The 17,397-nt window shown below is 45.6% G+C and overlaps 1 protein-coding gene across 3 annotated transcripts in view; it reads right to left on the reverse strand.

The window, feature by feature from the left end:
- Positions 1–10,161, reverse strand: part of RERE (arginine-glutamic acid dipeptide repeats) — a 166,070-nt gene extending 155,909 nt beyond the window's left edge. For 2 of the 3 annotated variants that reach the window (XM_065854883.2, XM_065854880.2), the window contains exon 1: positions 9,810–10,160. The gene's annotated coding sequence lies outside the window, so the exon portion shown is untranslated. Of the gene's footprint in view, positions 1–9,809 lie in introns of all 3 variants that reach the window. The other variant, XM_065854884.2, reaches the window with a different exon arrangement.
- Positions 10,162–17,397: the final 7,236 nt, after the last annotated feature.

A 17,397-nucleotide genomic window follows, 5' to 3' on the forward strand; every position in this document is an offset into this window, starting at 1 on the left:
AGTTTCCACAAATTATAACTTGCCTTAGCACAAGCATTAACAACCCTATTTTAAATAGCTGAATTGAAGTACACTTGCGCAGTTATGGATCCTACTCTTTTAAACAAAATCCAATACGAGATTATTTGTTGTTACAGGCTACAATGGAATCAATCTGGTTTTTTTTAAGGCAATTTTCCTTCAAGAAACATAGAATTTGAGCCACTTGGCTGTCAGATGCAAGTAGATTTCATTTGAGTTTTGAATGCCAAGAACCTTATTTGACTGGACATAAAATACATTTGCTATTTTTAAACATAGCTCATGTCATCACTTCGCCAGAGCCCTGTAATCCAAACTGGGGAGCTCTTTTCACCTCAAAAAGCCGATCAGAAGACAGGTCTTTAGGGTTTTGTGTAAGTGTTGGCTTGCTTCCACAAACACATTTGGCACTCCCCAGCTCCCCCAGTCATCATCTCCACAGCTCCTTCCCCTTCCAGACCCAGGCAGAAATATTTCAAACCCCCTGAAAGCTTTTATTTTTGCTCACCTGCACCACTTGCCTGGGACCAGCACTAACTAGTCCCATGGGGCCAGCACTGACCACCCCGTAGCCACGGTGCGTCCAGCTCCTTGCTCCTCTGACCAAGAATAAAGTCCTGACTTCTATTCTACCATTTTACATGGTGATGACCATCAGACCTGTCACCAATACCCAAGTGGCACCTGTGTCCCAAACCTCCATCAATTTCTCACCTCAAAGACTCCAGTTGTGTAATTCTGAGCTTTGTAGTTACTCAAAGTCACAAAAGGAATTCTCTTTAACATATAAAAGTAAATATATCTATAACGAACCATCTTGACACACATAGAATAAAGTGATGTGTAGGTGAGCTGTGACATTCTTTTTGTTGAGAAGCACATTCCTCAGACCTGTAGGGTTTTGATATAATCTCCTTTCGGATTAGATTACGCCACGATGAAAGGCAGGTATGGGCTCTTTGCACAGCGAGAAAACAGCAAGAAATCCCACGCTGGAGAAAAAAATGAATACGTGCAGAAGCAAGCAAAATTAAACCTTGTAATCTAATGCAGATTTCTTTAAACACGTCTCAGCTACGACACTTCACTGAGAACTAAATGCATAGCAAATATTTTTGCCTCCTACAAGACAGCATCAAATATTAGACACAGCTAATTTAGGTACCACTCCAGAGGAACACGAGTTTCCTCAAGCTCAAGATAGACAAAAAAAGCAAGACTACACAATGCCTTTCTTTTCAGGAATATACTCAATCATAATAGACAAACGTAATCCAGGTGGATATCCAGCTTCTCATGGGATTGAGGAGGGTGCTATTGCTCCTAGGAAGTTCTTTCACATTTTGAACCGAGCTCCTTTGGATGCTGCACCATCCCAGCATCCATCAGCTCCCCCCTTCAATGGTTTGATGCATTTCATTACTCAGTGCTACCCCCAAACGTCAGACATTCTGCACACTCTTTCGGCAGCTTCTCACTCACGTGAAGATTCCCAACACAAGCTCCTGCAGCGTTCAGTCCCCACAGTAGTAGAGGTTTGGTTTGATAGCAGTGATTTAAAAAAATAAAACAAACTTTTAAAAAAATCATACTGCGCTATAGAGACAACACTTACAGCCCACCCCAACAGGCAATCTATCTACAGCCCAAATTCATAGCTAATCAAGTCACTAGAGCAAGCGTATCAGCCGCGTACCATGCTCTGCTGGTTCCTTCTGACAAACACTTAACGTCTGCAGTCTTCTGAAACACAAGACATTTTTCCACAGCTACAAAAGTCAGATTGTGCTATGGATGGCTGGCCCCTAAAGTCCTATTTCTGCAAGTAGGAACTGATGACCTGAGAACTGTTAACATCAAGGAACTAAGCGGGCAACAACCTCAAAGGGATGTTTAAGTGATGCTACCCAAATAGGTTCTTCCCACATAAAAATCCACTGCTTTCAAAATTGGAAATACTTTTTAATCACTAAGGCATTTGTCTGAACTTAAACATTGAAGACAAGGGCTCTGCTGCTACAGTGAAATGCTGCTTTTAAGGCACCTTTTAAGAAGAAGAAACCCTCTTTCCCCCAGATATGCTCCTGATAATTGTTTGTACGATGTCAAGTTTTATTTTAAAGTCTAAAGAGTATTTTGGTTTTCCCTGTGACACCAGCTGCCTACAGCCACCGCCTTTCCTCCTGATCACAGCCCAGACAAAAAGGCGATACAAGTTCAAACCCACATCCAGGCACACAGAGAACAGACCTGGTTGGAATTCAAACTGAAACTTCAGATCCCAGAAGGCTCGGGCTGTTTCTGCACCGCGAGTATTCGTCTCTCCTGCCTGATTCTCCCCTCTGGAGCCCTTCCCTCCTCTCACCTGGGGGCAGGGGGGAGCAAGCCAGACAGAATACTAATTTTATTCTTCTTTATACACCCACTGAACCACAGGCTGATTTTAAAGAACCATATTTAAATGAGCTTCAAATTATGCTCCTACTGAACTAGGTTCTAAAGACCGTAGTTTTATTAAAAGTAAACACATACATAGGAAATCACCTTCTGGCTTTCCTGAGCTTACTGATGGGTGACGCCACCTCTTCCCATCTTGGAAGGCTCATTCAACATTTATAGCTTTGCCTTTGGACACCTGAAAGCAAAATCCCAATTTCATTCACTTTGAGGTAGAGGGAATGTTTTTCCAGTATTGATTCACTGCTCCCCGAATGAGCAAATAGTCAATTAGTAACGAGATGGAGACGGTGTACAGGAGTTCTCCATTAGTAATACCTGGAGACATCCTGCTATTACAAAGCATAAAGACATATATTTTCTGCTAAAAGCACAAATAAGTAAACAGCAACAACTGCAAAGAAGTAACAGAAAGTTGCCAGAGTCAGACTTGGAAGTAAAAGAGCAACCAGCCTCCTGAGACTTTACCTGTTGTTCCTGTAACCCACTGCTGGGCATAAACTGCCATTCATTAAAAAATCCTCACCTATTTCATCATTATTTTATAGCTTGCTGGTCCTCTATAGCAAACAGTAGCATTCTATAGAAAGCAAGCCAAGGGTTTGCCACAGCACAGATTTTCATGGTTCTGAGCTATCAAGTTCTGTCTGTATTTGGGGGTGGCCAAGCTCCCACGTTTGGGAGGGTATTTTTGTTTTCCGAGCATTAACTAGCTATTTCGTGATCACAGCAAAGAAGAAACATGACGTGTATGACTAAGATAACACAGATTTTCAGATTAGCGAACAGATATGAAAAGTTAGCATTTTCATCTTTCTTAACATCTATAAAACCTCCTGATGGCAGTGACAAGTACCATCACACCTACTCCATAAGCAGAACATCACACCACAACGAGTAGTTCAGCTCCAGGTCACACACAACAAGTTGTGGGGTTTGTTAAAGCGCCTGGAACACAATCCAAATATTGCAATACCAATGCCATCTGAATTCTTGTTGTGAATTACCAACATACAGTCTTTCCAGCCTCTCTTGTTGTCTGCTTGTAGCACGACTCTTTATCACCTTCAGGAATTAAATATATGACCTAATTAAAATATCTTTGGCATTCAATACATGAAACATCTTTAATTTCAAACAGAACGTTATAAACAAGAGGCCTTGTACATAAATAATCCCTTCCAGCCTTTGTGTCTATTCAATAAGATCAAACACGTGCATTTGGGCCTCAGAGAAGTCCCAGCAAGGAAAAATGTGAATATAACTTATCAGGACTCGGAAGACTTCACTAAACATACACTGAAGTAATTACTTTCCACATCTTACTAAACTTGTACTTTGGGACAAAAGCTATGGAAGGAGTTGTTTGATGAATAATTAGTGCAGAGAAGAGAATGGGGCTCTCGTTAATTGAAGCAAGCCTGCGCGGAGGGGAGTGACAGACAATGAGAATCCGAGTGGAGCCAGCTACATTTTTCATGTATTACAGACATGGAAAGAGAAGGATGCAGCTAGAGAATAAAATTCAACAATAAAAGGCCAAGTCTATTCAACATGAAGAGAAGCAGGAAATGCGAATGAATGGCTTTTTCCAACCAGAAGAATATTTACAAATAAAATGCATTAGGAATTGAACAGGCAGCTGAAACCAGTCAATGGCTCTTACTGGCCAGGTATTTGACTCGCAGAAATCCATAAATGTACAGATACCTTTAAGTTCATTCTATCATTGGGTAAAGTTTCTCATCTTAAAGGTTTGTGTTAGAAGGCAAGTAACATAATTCAGTGGCCTAAGGAGCAGTCAGAGGCAGGTCTATTAAGTTTCGCAAAAATGAATGACCTTGGAGACACAAATTAGATTTCCTGCATCTCACTCCCAGTTTGTAAAAATGAGGATTAAGTGTTGAAGTGTCCCGCGCTGACCTCATTAGAAAATCTCTACTGGAGACATCACATTACTTCTTACACAAGATGTACCATCCTGGCACAGAGATAGCAGTGCCAGAAGAACACAGAACTATTGTTCAATTGTGTGTTTTGTTCACCTAAAGAACCTGTGGTCTTTCCCATTTTTAAGTTTACTAAGAACAAGGAGCAAGCCCAAGCTTTCTTTGCAGAATCCTGTCAGATACTGGGCCTTACCCAGGTACATCTGAAGCAGCTTCACGTACGTTCATATTTCTACTTCCATACTTTGAAGTTTCTTTCAAACTCTTAGTTCAGACTTCAGTTCTAGATCCCCCTCCCTCCCAAATTTCCTTCTCCTCTCATTTCATGCCAGTAACTGCCGGTGCATAATCACTTCAAACAAACCTGCCACGCCAGTCACCTCAGCAACAACCAACATTCCTGAAAGTTCTGCAAACTAGCAGATGGACAGGAAAAAACTCCCTAATTAATTACAGCCCCACTGGGGCACGGCCGGACAGGAACCAGCACTTTATGTTTTGCTGGCAGACACTTGGCCGTGGGCACATCCAAGTGTTATGAAGGTCAAGGGAAAATGTAGCTGGCAACAGGGATGGTGGGAACAAACCTCAGGATTCACAGCATGATAACATTTTAACATAGACAAGTAGATTAAATACACAGATTAACTAAGACCTCAAAATGAAGGAGCACTCATTTTCTTCCACTTACCTCGAATCTTAGAACACTGAACTAACCTCTCGTTCCTGTTCTGAAGAACAAAAGACAACCTACAAGTTCAAAGAAATACCCGTTTTTTGATAAATCAAAATTTACTTTTTAATCTCTCAAATTTATGCAATACCCAAGCTGATCACCTTTTCAGAGATGCCAAATACAAATGCAACCCTTTACACCTAGAACTCCAAATAACACCATCAGCTCTGACGCAGTGCATTTCCTGCACACATTTCTAAGAACCTCACAAAAAAAGGTGAACTTTCCACCCATCAGGCATAGAGGGAAAACTGATGTCTGTATCCAAGCTAGCTTCACTTTTCTCTAGATCAATGTACTATTCTGGATGCTCAGAGAACTAAATAGACATTTGGATTAAAAAAACGCACGCTAAAAAAACCCCAAACAAACACCACCTCTTGAGACAGGAATAGTCAGCTAATATTTCGATCCGTTTTGGTTTTTTGTTCAGTCACCAATAGTGATTCCTCGCCCCAGTAGACTCCTAAATCACAAGCAGGCAGCACAGTATTCATATCTTGTTTGCTCCTTTGTTCATACATCAGCCTCTCTGAAAAGAGCAGTTGGGCACAGCTACCAACACCATAAAAGCTCGTGTGAAATGCTGCTGGTGAACCGAACCAAGAGCACTAAACTGCTCCCTCACACCTCCTATCACTCCACAAAGTGCCTGGATTTTCTTCCTAACAACTTGCTGGAAAAGCCATTTCCAAACTGCGTCTAATCGCACCCACCGGCCCCCGATCGCTCCCACCCCAGCAGTGCCAACCCCACACACCTCCCCATTTCCCTCTTGCAATAAACCAACTTTACATCAGTACAAGCTTCACTTCAAGCAGCTTTAAAAAAAGCACACTAAATAAACAGGTCTCCAACCAATAGGGGTTTTGTTCTGTTCTGGTTCCAAGATGGGTCTTTTTTTTTTTAAATATGCCATATTTTAAGCCTATTGACTTAAACTGAAGCTCTGAGCTAAAACCAGACACCACGCATCCCTTTAAGTCAAGCAGGATGATTTGTGTAGACTTCACACAAATGAAACAACTGCAATGTATTTCCATAGCAAAACCAGAGTGAAAAATAGCTGGACCTTAAAAATAGTTGGTCTAGCCAGGATCCCATCCTGGAAAAAATACAACCTGTACTCATTAGAAAGTTCATGAGGTTTGGGTTTTTTAAACCTTTAACTCCAACCCCGACCACCCCTTTTAAATTTACCTAGTTGCTCACTCATCTCATTCCAGGCCTACATACTAATTGTTTGCCAATTGTCATTATTTTTTAAACTAGAAATTAACTATAATTCAAGCACTGTATTCATATGCCAACAACACAGAGCCAACACGTTACTGAGGCTTAGTGTCCTTAAATATGGCACGTAATGAAATCAAAGCTACCCTCAGGCAACCTTAATGTACAAACAGCTCTGCTGAGAGGATCACACAGGTTCTGCTGAGCTGTTACACAGCCCCTAACACGCACTTGCAAAATTCTATATGCTCATCGCACGCTTTTTTCCTCCCGCTCCCCAAAGTGAAATAACTTCTTTATGGGCAAAACAACTACCCAGTATGGATAGAACAGAAAGATGCATTTTGTAGCTAAGAGAGTAAATTAGCAAACACCGTGTTATTAAAAAAAAAAGTCAATTATTAAACTGCAACATCAGAATGTCATTTTTCTCACCCAAGCTGTAATCAGCATTGAGAATTACACACACTGTCTCTCTTCACACTTGAGAACGTTGGTGATTATTGGCCTTTTGCTGCAGCGGAGCTGAATCTATACCCACAACTTCTGCACGCATACAAAACCCCCGCTAAGGCAAAACCTACCCCAGAATGCAAATAAATCACTATTTGTTAATCCAGCTACATAATTACAGTTGAAGACAGGTCTGGCTCTCCCATCTCTTTCTGCCTGAGAAATGCTTCCCATTTTGCACAGGGATAGCGAGAGCTTTGTCCAGATGGAGAGTCACCCCACAATCACCCCACAGTACAAATTCACAAAGGAATCACAGAGCCACAGAGAGGCAGCAGAAGTGTTGCTCTGTACCCCTCGGTGAACTCACTCACAGCATTCATGCAGACAATAGCATACAAGAACATTAAAATTACCACTAGCCACACCAAAGCTATATCAGGGGCAGAAAAATATTTTAAAAGCATCCTCAATCCAGAGGCAATCGCCACATTTTATGCAGGTAAGGAAACTGAAGTCATTTACCCCCATTATACACTGAAATCAGCTAAAGACTCCAAAACAAAACTTAAGGGGCCTCACGGTTCGACTGTGACAGTCCCTGCTGCCTCTTTCCCAAAGGATCTGGCACACCAACATCTTTTCTTCAACACCGCCATGTTATTTGTATTCCCTCCCCTATACCCCACAATCACCAGCTTTGGAGGTATCAGCGAGCTGGGATGTTCCCATCGCCCAGTAACCCAAACCAGAGCAGCTCAAGCCCTTGCACAGTTCCAGTACGCGCCATAGCAGGAGTTGGACTCGGTCCTTATGGGTCCCTTCCAACTCCAGATATGCTAAGACTCCACAACCGTAGGGGTTTTTGTTCGCTTGTTTGTTTTTACAGATGCTGCTGTAAAAACCAGAAACATTAAACAATCATCAAGAAAGGAAGCCACACGTGCACCAAAATCAACTTCAAACCTCTGCACACTTCCTTTTACTTTTGTCACTCAATGCACTTATCTGAAGAATTCTTCCCTGCACGCTCTCCAGACCAAACACCCCAAAGCTAAGACACAGATCTGAAGTGGGGTAATTCGGATTTCAAGCCAGCTGGGGTTTTCAGCAGGAGGGAGAAGGTAGAACATGAAGCAAAGTTGCGAGGGGTTCACCAGAGTGAACTTCCCCGGCTCACCTCGTGTGCTCCCTCTCTCTTTACATCTTCACTCCCAGCCAGACAGCGCAGCACCGGGAGGGGAGGAGGAAAGAACACGCACAATGTTTTGGCGCCCTTTAGCTTCCGATTCACTGTTTTGCTTTTTTTTTTTTTGCAAGGTTACCAAAAGGCCATTCTGGGGAAGTAGGAAAGAGGCAGAAAATGCTTCCTGTTCTCTACCCTTTCACTTCTGGAAAGAAACAGATGCGGTGTTTGAGAGCACGGTCCCAAACGCAGCAGAATGTACGGCCAAGAACAATGAGCTCCCAGCCTGGGCATTGTGTGCATCCACCTCCGCTTCCCTCCAGACCTCAGCAACCAACACAACAAACCTCCAAAATCGCTCTTCATCCAAACCAGGTCACCGAAATCAACCCCCGTTCATAGTTCATGGTGCAAACTCAAGGAGGAAAAACCAACATAACGTGTATTTACTAGAAGTGCCTTTATTATTATAGAAACGCTTCCACCCCTCTTAACCACCATGGATTTCCCAGTTCTGAGGCAGCAGTGTACAAAAAAAAAACCAAAACGTTTGGCTCGTAATACTAGAATTACAAGAACAATGTTATACGTCGCACATCAATCAGAAATTTGGTGCGTGCCTTTTACAACCAACAGCTATCTATTTTGACACAGTGTTCATTTTTATCTGGTTAAACTCCATATTTAAGAACAGGCATACTCTTTGAATTATGCCGCTTCAGATTTGTTCCAAGAAAACATTTTTACTAAATACTAACAGTAAGAACTAGCGTCTGAGGCTCCTTATTTCGTTTACATTGATACAGAGGCAAAACAATCTCTGATTTCAATAACTGTTCAATGTAACTCAGGAGTAAACAGACATCAGGCTGCTGACTGCATAAAAACCTTCTGAGCTTCTAATCTCCACCAACATTACTGCTTCGAGGAAAAACTCAGCATAAGAAGTCAGTAAATCAAAATAACTGCAACCAGTGTGTAAAAATAAATCCAAGGGAAGAGACACTTCAACAATGAATCACATTGTTTTCTTCCCAGCAATTTCTTGAACAGCCAGTTTCAGCAATAAAGCCTCTAACGTTGTCTACCTCCTACTACTTTTCTGACGCTGGTCATCTTCACGGTTTAGAAAGAGAAATGGGAGGGGGGAAAAAAAAACAACACAAACCTCCTATGCATCTGAAAATGTTATGATTCAACTCATTTGCATAAAATCTTCATTTCACAATCGAAGCATAATGAAATAAGTCTTTCTTTCAAACGCCTAAAGCCGATTTCCTCCGTGTGTCCATTTAAGTGAAATATTTCCCCAATCCCACGTTTTATTAAAAGGTCAACAAGTTAAAAAAAAAAGCCCTCTCCCCGAGAACCCCCTCCTCTGTTGAGCGTTACACAGACACGACACTCTCCAAGAAAAAAAGAAATGAAAAAAAATTTAAACAAAAAAAAAATATTAAAGAAAAGGCAAACAAACAGACACAGAGACAAAAAGCAGCCCCAGCCCCCCCGCGCCCCCTCCCGCAGCAGCAACACGACCAAGTCCGGGGCCACTTTCCCCGGCCCCGCCCGCAGTCCCGGCCCCCCCGCCCCAGCCCGGCCATTCTTCCCGGGGCTCCCCCCCGCCCCTTGTCTCCCGCACTAATTAACACCGACAAACAAATCAATAAATCCACCCACACAAGGAGGGAAGGGCCTCACCCCCCCCACACACACACACACATACACACCACAACAAAACCCCGGCAAGTTTCCCCCCCGCTCCGCGCCCACCTACCTCCGCCGTTCGCTACACCATCCACGGCGGCTCCGTCGCGCTGCCGGGACAAAGCGGCGGCGGGAGCGGGGGGAGCGGGAGGAGGCGGCGGAGCGGGAGCGGTTCCCCCCTCTTGGCCGGGCGGTGGCGGCGAGCGGCGGGGTCCCCGCGCGGTACCTCAGCAGCGGCAGCCCAGGGGCATCTTAACGGGGAGACAACGAGCGGGGCGGCGACCGGGGCGGGGGACCGCGGGGAGGGGGAAGGAGGAGGAGGAAGAGGAGGGGCGGCGGCGGGCTGGGGGTCCAGGCAGCGAGCGCTGCCTCCGCCTGCCTTCCTGCCTTTCCTTCCCTCACGCACGCACGCACCGAACGGGCACCCAGCAACGCAGCCAGGCCGGAGCCACATGCCAGTATCCGGCTTCCCTATTGGAAGAGGGAGGGCACCCCGTGACCCGGCAGGAGGCCGGAACCAATCGGCGAAGTGGATGGAAGTGATTTAAAAGAATAGGGGGAAGGTAGAGGGGGGGCCCGGGCTGCCGCCGGGGAAGGGGTGCTGGGCCCGGGGCACAAAGGCGGCCGCTTCCCGCTCCGGGTGTTCCACAGCCACCCGGCGTGCGCGGGGCGAGACCCCAGACACACACAGACACCTGCGCCCCGGGCTGGTTTAACGATTGAATGTCAAAAGCATCGGGGCACATTGGGTTTATGGCGCCATCCCACGCTGCTGCGAGAGAAAATAACGGGGAGCGGGAGCCCCGAGATGAGAGGAAACGGCCTCAAGTTGCGCCGGGGGAGGTTGAGGTTGCATTTGGGGAACAATTTCTTCCCCAAAGGGCTGTGGGGCATTGGAACAGGCTGCCCAGGGCAGTGCTGGAGTCACCATCCCTGGAGGGCTGGACAGACAGATGAGGTTCTTGGGGACATGGGGCAGCGCCAGGGCTGGGTTAGTGGTTGGACTCGATCTTGAGGGGCTTTTTCAACCTAAATGATTCCATAATTCTCCCACCGCCTCTAGCACGGCCCATCCCAGGCCCTGGCAGCAGGAGATGCGCAAGCCCTGGTGCAAAGGCAGAGCATCCCTGGTGTTGCTCTGGTTCGCTCCTATGCCACCTCACACCCTTCCACCCTACGCCTTCAACGTGCATTTTGCTCACAAGTGTTTCCCCTGAGCTGTCTTCATTAATAAGTAAACAGTTATCAGCGTTACAAATAAATGCGTTTGAAGTGTATTCGGTGGGAGACAAAGCACAACATTTTATGGCTCTTGTCAGAAGCTTTTGGCCGTGCTGTGGCTCCAGGCCATTAGACCTTTCAGGTCCACGCACCATATGAGTCACATTGAGCCACAGCCTCGCACAAAAAGTTAAGGACATACATAAGCGCATTGCCAGGCAAAAAGCTGACATCGCTTCTTATTGTTCCGTGTGGTGAGGAAGTTGTCATAACAGCAGAATTCCAAATTAATGAGTAGTGATTAATAAAATCCTTGGTCACTTGGAGATTTTTAAGCTGCTTCATCTCTGAGCTATCACACAGTTACAAAAGAGACCACGAAGGTACCAGTGCTGAAAATAGAGCAAACACGTTATTTAACATTAACCTCACCTTTCATCCGCGGAACACAGGCCAGCAAAATAAATCACACGGCTGTGAAGAAATTCACACATTCTTCCTGGGGATCTGAGAAATTTCACGTGGAATTACATCTTCTGTTTGAGAAGGCACTAGGATATGTCAGGACAGATTTTGCCCTCAATTACACTCATGTAACCCCAACTGTTTGCTGTCTCTGTAACCTGTCTCCATGGCTGATTCGAGTAGTATCGCAGGAGATAAGTTTGAGGCTGTTAACGTTATTGCCTTCAGCAGAGGGGAGTGGGGACAGTTTCACTGAAGAGAAAGGCACGCACAAGGAGATTTGAGGTCTGTACATCAGAGGAATTTCGCTCTTTGCTCTGAACGTATAGGACAAATTTATCCCCAGCATAACTTCAGGGACATCACCGCCAGAGGTTGAGACACAGAGCTGATTGTGTTCTAATAACTAATTTAGATAAGCGTCTGAAAACGCACATCAGTTAAATGTCTGACACAGCCATTTTGGAGGCTACGTTTAAGCTGTCCTTGATAGAGTCTGATTCCATCTCTCCTATTTTCTCTGCTAATTACAATTTCATGTTCCTCGGTCTCTGGATGTACGCATTGAAAACGGTACAAATTGCCACAGCGGCGGGCTTGCCTTCAGCTCTCTGCAGTCCCTCTCTCCATGATGGGAAAATTCTCCACGGCAGCTTCTCTCTCCCCCTCTTTCCTCTTCTACAAACCTCCTGGTGCTCACGTCACCACACGAGGATTATAAGCACTAACGCGCAACATTGCGATGTCATCTTTTGTTGTTAAACAAAAATAAGCGCGTTCGGGGGGAATTTCCTCCTTTATTGTACAACATAACATCTGTGTGCCCCCTGGAATTCACACAAGTTGAACTGCAAAGCAGGTGATTATTCACAGCCGGTTATAGCAGGCATACCCACAGCTTCATACCACGCACAAGTGATCCAATTATAAGTTTGCTGCTTAACTAGAGGATTGTTGCAGGAATAGCACTTGAAGCTGCTTTTTTCCTCCTTCTTCTTTTTTAATGCAGCCTGCCCTGTGGACAGCAATAAACAAAACCACCGAGCTTGTCCTCTAATCTTCTACCAGCTAAAGTAGTGCAAGGTTTAGTTAACACAAGAAAGATCAAGGAAGACCCGAATGCTGCAGAGAGATCGTTGCTCCTCTGTCCGGTGGCTGCAGAATTTCATGGTTCACATCCCAGTGGAGAGAGATTAATGGTGAAAGGACCTGGAACGTTCTACGCGCCAAATATGTTATGTACGTATAGGTTGTCTGTAAGAGATGCTAGCGGGGCTCTAACAAGGCACTTTCTGACATCCTTGCAACGTTTCCTGCATCTGTCCCCAGCGCTCCCGGGAGGTGTAAAATTGCCAATGCAGGGAAAAGCTAATTGGCCGAATCTACAAAGGGACTTAAATTCCAACATGCCACATAAGGTATCTGCACACAAAATGTTAATCCTCAAAATCCTGTTCCTTACCCCTGGATACTTCCACGGATCTGATGCAGCAACATTTCTGCTGAGTATTCTGGGTCTGAAATGCTGTTTCTGCTGTTGGAAACACCTCTGGCTCGACCAGAGTCGGGGTCACACCAGCGCTCACAAACCCCCAGCATGCCTCTTCTTTTAATAACTCTCACTTTGCCAACTCAATGAAACAAAAACCTATGAGAATAAACCTAACTAGGAACTATGAAGTAAAAAAATCACCAATATCGAGAATTCTGTGAACACCATTTCGACCCAACTAGTTAAAATAAGGGAGTTGGGTTTTTTTTATTAATTCTACAGTCATGAAATTCCAGACCAGTCCTTGCCCATGACAGATGAGCCAGGTCCTAACCTCAGCAATGCAGTAAAACCTCAGCTCTAATGAAACAAGCAAATGTCAATACAGCGATTAGCTTGGAAGATAATGTTCTGAGAGGCTTTCACAGATGACCTAACTCCACTCACGGAAAAGGATTCTATTCTTTCTTTCCCTTTGTAATATCTGAATACCAGCACTTTAGCTGAAAACTATTTGCTTGTGGGGGTTATGTTTTGTTTGGTTTTTTTACTGTAGAAATCTCAGGAATTTAAAATCTCAGTTTTGCACGTATTACAAGAGAACTTTTGGGGAGTCCCATACCGCTTGAAGGACAAGGCGCTGCGTGGTTGTGAACTCCTCCCAGACACGGTTATTTCTATTTAAAACTGGTTTCATGAGTTGCAGTGAAAGTAGAAGTAATGTAAATAAGACTTAAATCGATTTGAGCGTATTCACACCTGTTCAAGTGCACAGGAATCGGTGGCTCAACAGAGTCTGTTCAAAAGAATCATGTTATCTGTTGGTCTGCTGCAACTCTGAGAAGCTGAAGGGACAAGTCACCACCAGGACAGGCCGAAGTGACGAGCTGCTGGGTGCCAGCCGCCCTGGGGTGGCCATGGGACAGATGTTCATGTAGGGCCACAGGAAAGGAAAGGAGCCGCTGGTTATTCCTCCTGAATGGAGACGCGTCCGTGGTGGAAGTCACAGTGTCAGCGGCTCACAGTGTGTTCACACCCAGCAAAGCTTTCTGGTTCTTTCACATCAGACTCCCAAGGCAGCTGTGGATACATCTCCTGTGATCTAAAAAAGCGTCTTGTCTGTGTCCTTGCACGTGGTTCAGTCATTATGCCTTTGCTCCGAAGTTCTGAAGACATTGATAGCATATGTGACCCTGAAATTTCTGTGTTTAATATTCTAAAACAACCCAGAAATGTAAAATGTTATAAACTAGTTTCCTCGGGAAAAGAAAATCTTTTTATCTCGTAGAGGTTTTCCATTTCCCTGACTCAGACCATTTCCTAGTGGGTTCTGCATCATGAATATTAGCAGAGGTTGGCTCACCGCAGTGTCTAGTGAGACTCATTTATCAAAGCCCAGGATGTGCACCACGCAAAGGGAAGAAAAAAAAACCCCAATCCCATTGAAAATGAACAAAAAATTTCAGCCCTAACAATCGTTCCTCTCATTTCTGTGCACTTGGGCGCGTTCCAGTGCATGCAGCGAGGAGACTAAACGGCCATCTGCAGAACACGGAACGCATCTAACGAGAGATTTGTACACCTTGAAAGTCACCGGCGCTGGAGCTCCAAATGACTAATGACAGCCTTGCCTCATGAGCGGGATTAATCGCATCGCCCCTCGGTGCTTATTGCTGGATCCCCTGTATAGTCACAAGGCAATTCATTCTCTGATTTGCATAAGCGATAATACAAAGCTATATAACAAACTTACTTTCAGCTTTGGGGTAGTAATAACATCACAAATGGAGAGCAGCCCTTTTAAACAGAATACCGTAAAAAGGACCCTGAGAACCAGAGATATTTGTGTTTCTGTTGTGTGTTATGGTACCTTTTGAGGTGAAAGCATCAAAGCCGGTGTCTGAGCAGCAGCACCCACTGGATGTCAAGTGGTAACTGAGTCTGTTCAAAGGTTTGCTCTGGTAATTTTTGAGCCATCCTCTGCTGCTAATGTGGAACAAACACCTCGTCTGTGCGCTTCCATTTCCACTACAAATTCACTGCCTCTCCTTTAGTGCAGAAAGTAGTAAATGGATTTACAAGCTTCTCTTCTTGTCCTGAGCGACTGACTTCGCTTTAAACTGTTACAAATGGCCAAAGCGCCCAAGGGAGAGACGGGGATTGATTTCAGATTTGCATTTCTGTCCTTCCCTCTGCAAATCCGCTCCTCCAGGAGGAGGTTTCTGGCTCCCACCTCCCCCTTGTAGCTGCTCCTTCCCGGTGTTACAACACACTTACCTTTGATGGCACATTTGAATGTACTTTTTTAAAAGGAAAGAAAATACAGTGACAGAAATGGGAAAATTTCCATCTCAAGCACCATCTCTTTCTCCCCCCTCAGCACTTGTTATCTTCAAAGCGCTGTACCAGATCGACTGATGAATTTCCTCTCCACCTCACCAGAAAGTGTCACCCACCCCATGGGAGAGCTGAGACGAGCGAGCAACGGAGAAAGGGAACAACACACCGAGCTCTCAGAATCAGTCCAGACCTGTTCTTAACACCTTCATCCCGAACAGCTGGGCAAGAGGATTCTGTTTTTTGCGAAGTAATAGAGAAATGGATCTGCCTTCCTAAAGACGTATGATTTCATAGCCTACATAGAAGCCATGATATGCACCTTTCAATCACTGTTCATTGTAAATATCCCTTCAAACAAACTATGTTAGTGAAAGCATTTTTCCTCAAAACGCTAAAACAAAACATACCACCCTGTAAATAGTATTTTGAGATCAAATCAGTTTGCAAACAGCTCCAGGTGGGCAGGAGTGATCTTCACCGCCCGTCACTGCTGGCTGGAGTTTGATGCGTCTCAAGGGTCTGGCAGGGAAGCAGCCACTACTGGAAAAAGAAAGCAAAAAGCCCTTTCTGGAGGGCACAGGTGATGCTTGGAGCAGTTCTGGTCCTTGCAAAGAAACCACAGAAGATCACAGATTCTGCTTCTGGAATGCACCGGTGCAGGTGCTTTCCCAGCTCAGTTTCTGGGGAATGCTACACCCCTCTGCCCATCGCAGAGCTCACTCGTTCTCAAGTTACTCTTTGGACGGCTGGGTTAAGCTCATACAGCTCGCTACACCGGTAGGATTGCAGGTTGCTGACAGGCAGCATCAGCGCGGAGAGATGCTGAACCAGAGCTGAACTCGGCCGCGGTGCAGCCGGGAGGGGACACCCCGCACCGCCCACGGCGCCCCCGCTGCAGACACCGCTGTCAGCAAAGCGTCATTGTCTCCGGCCTTTGTCCAAGGCTTCTATTTTGCAGAACTGGTTTGTATTTCTGTTCTCTCCTGTAACTTAAGCCCGTAACCGCCACCCTGGATGATTAAATGTACGGGTCTCTAGGCAGAGCTAAGCCTCCACATTGTGTTATAGACAGGAGATGTCACCACATGCACACTTCAAGTGTGGTACAAGGCTGGGCCTCGTGATTGTTTTCTTCCTTATAGTTTATGTTGTTTGCATACCTCTCATTTTTATCATCTGGGTTCTCCACTCAACCTTTTTTCTTCCTCCCTGCCACAGGTTTTTTTCCCCCCTTCCTTTTTACCTTCAGCATTTCTTGGCAGAACTGAGTGCTGCAGCTGCTGTGTGGCTTTATTTCTCCTTCTTACCCTCCTCCCCACCCTGTACTTCAGTCTCTGCAACTGCATCTATGGAGCACAAAGTACACATAGAATGCATCAGGTCTGAGAGCACTTCAGCCCTCGGGGACCGAAAGAGACACCACAAATGGTCTCAATGTAGAAATGACCAAACCTGGACTCCCCAGAACGGGACAGTTCAAGCACTATCACAGTGACTCCAGCAGGCAGAGGCCACGTTCCCATGTGCAGAGAGGAGCAGGGTTCCCGCATTGAATTCTCACACCCACCCACAGCTCCTATCTACAAGGAAATCATTGCAGGCAGCAACACAAAGGGAGCGGTAATAAAAGCTTTCCGAGGGAGCATTGGGGCCAAGCTGGTGCCTGGCACAGCTCTTCAAACCCCGCTGTGAAAGGGAGCGCGAGGCCGGAGCCCCAGGAGCTGCTGCAGGGCAGGCAGGGCTGGCTGCCCACAGATCCACCGTCCTCCTCGTGTCTCCTGCGGCCCGCACAGCAGCAGGAAAGTCAAACATCCTCCTCCAGTGAGGGAAACACAGCAGCCGCGCTCCCTCCATCACCTCTTCGCGTCCCTTGTGCCATTGTGGGGCTTTTCCCCCCCGACTGTTTGCACAAGTCGTGAATGAGCCAGTGGGTGCTGACGAGGCACCGCAGTCAATGAATTTCCTAACGCCCACGATACCAGAAAACAGAGAGCAGGCTCTATAGGTGGCTTGGAATCAGCAAAGGGTTGGAAAACCTGCCTTGCACCGACGGCTTCAGTTCCAAAGAGTGATTACCAATGACGTGCTTACTCCCTACTGGGGGGGATGTCTAACGAGAGTGCCAAGTATTGAATCATTT

Source organism: Patagioenas fasciata, chromosome 23 (genome assembly GCF_037038585.1).
Source record: "Patagioenas fasciata isolate bPatFas1 chromosome 23, bPatFas1.hap1, whole genome shotgun sequence".
Classification (NCBI taxonomy): Eukaryota; Metazoa; Chordata; class Aves; order Columbiformes; family Columbidae; genus Patagioenas; species Patagioenas fasciata.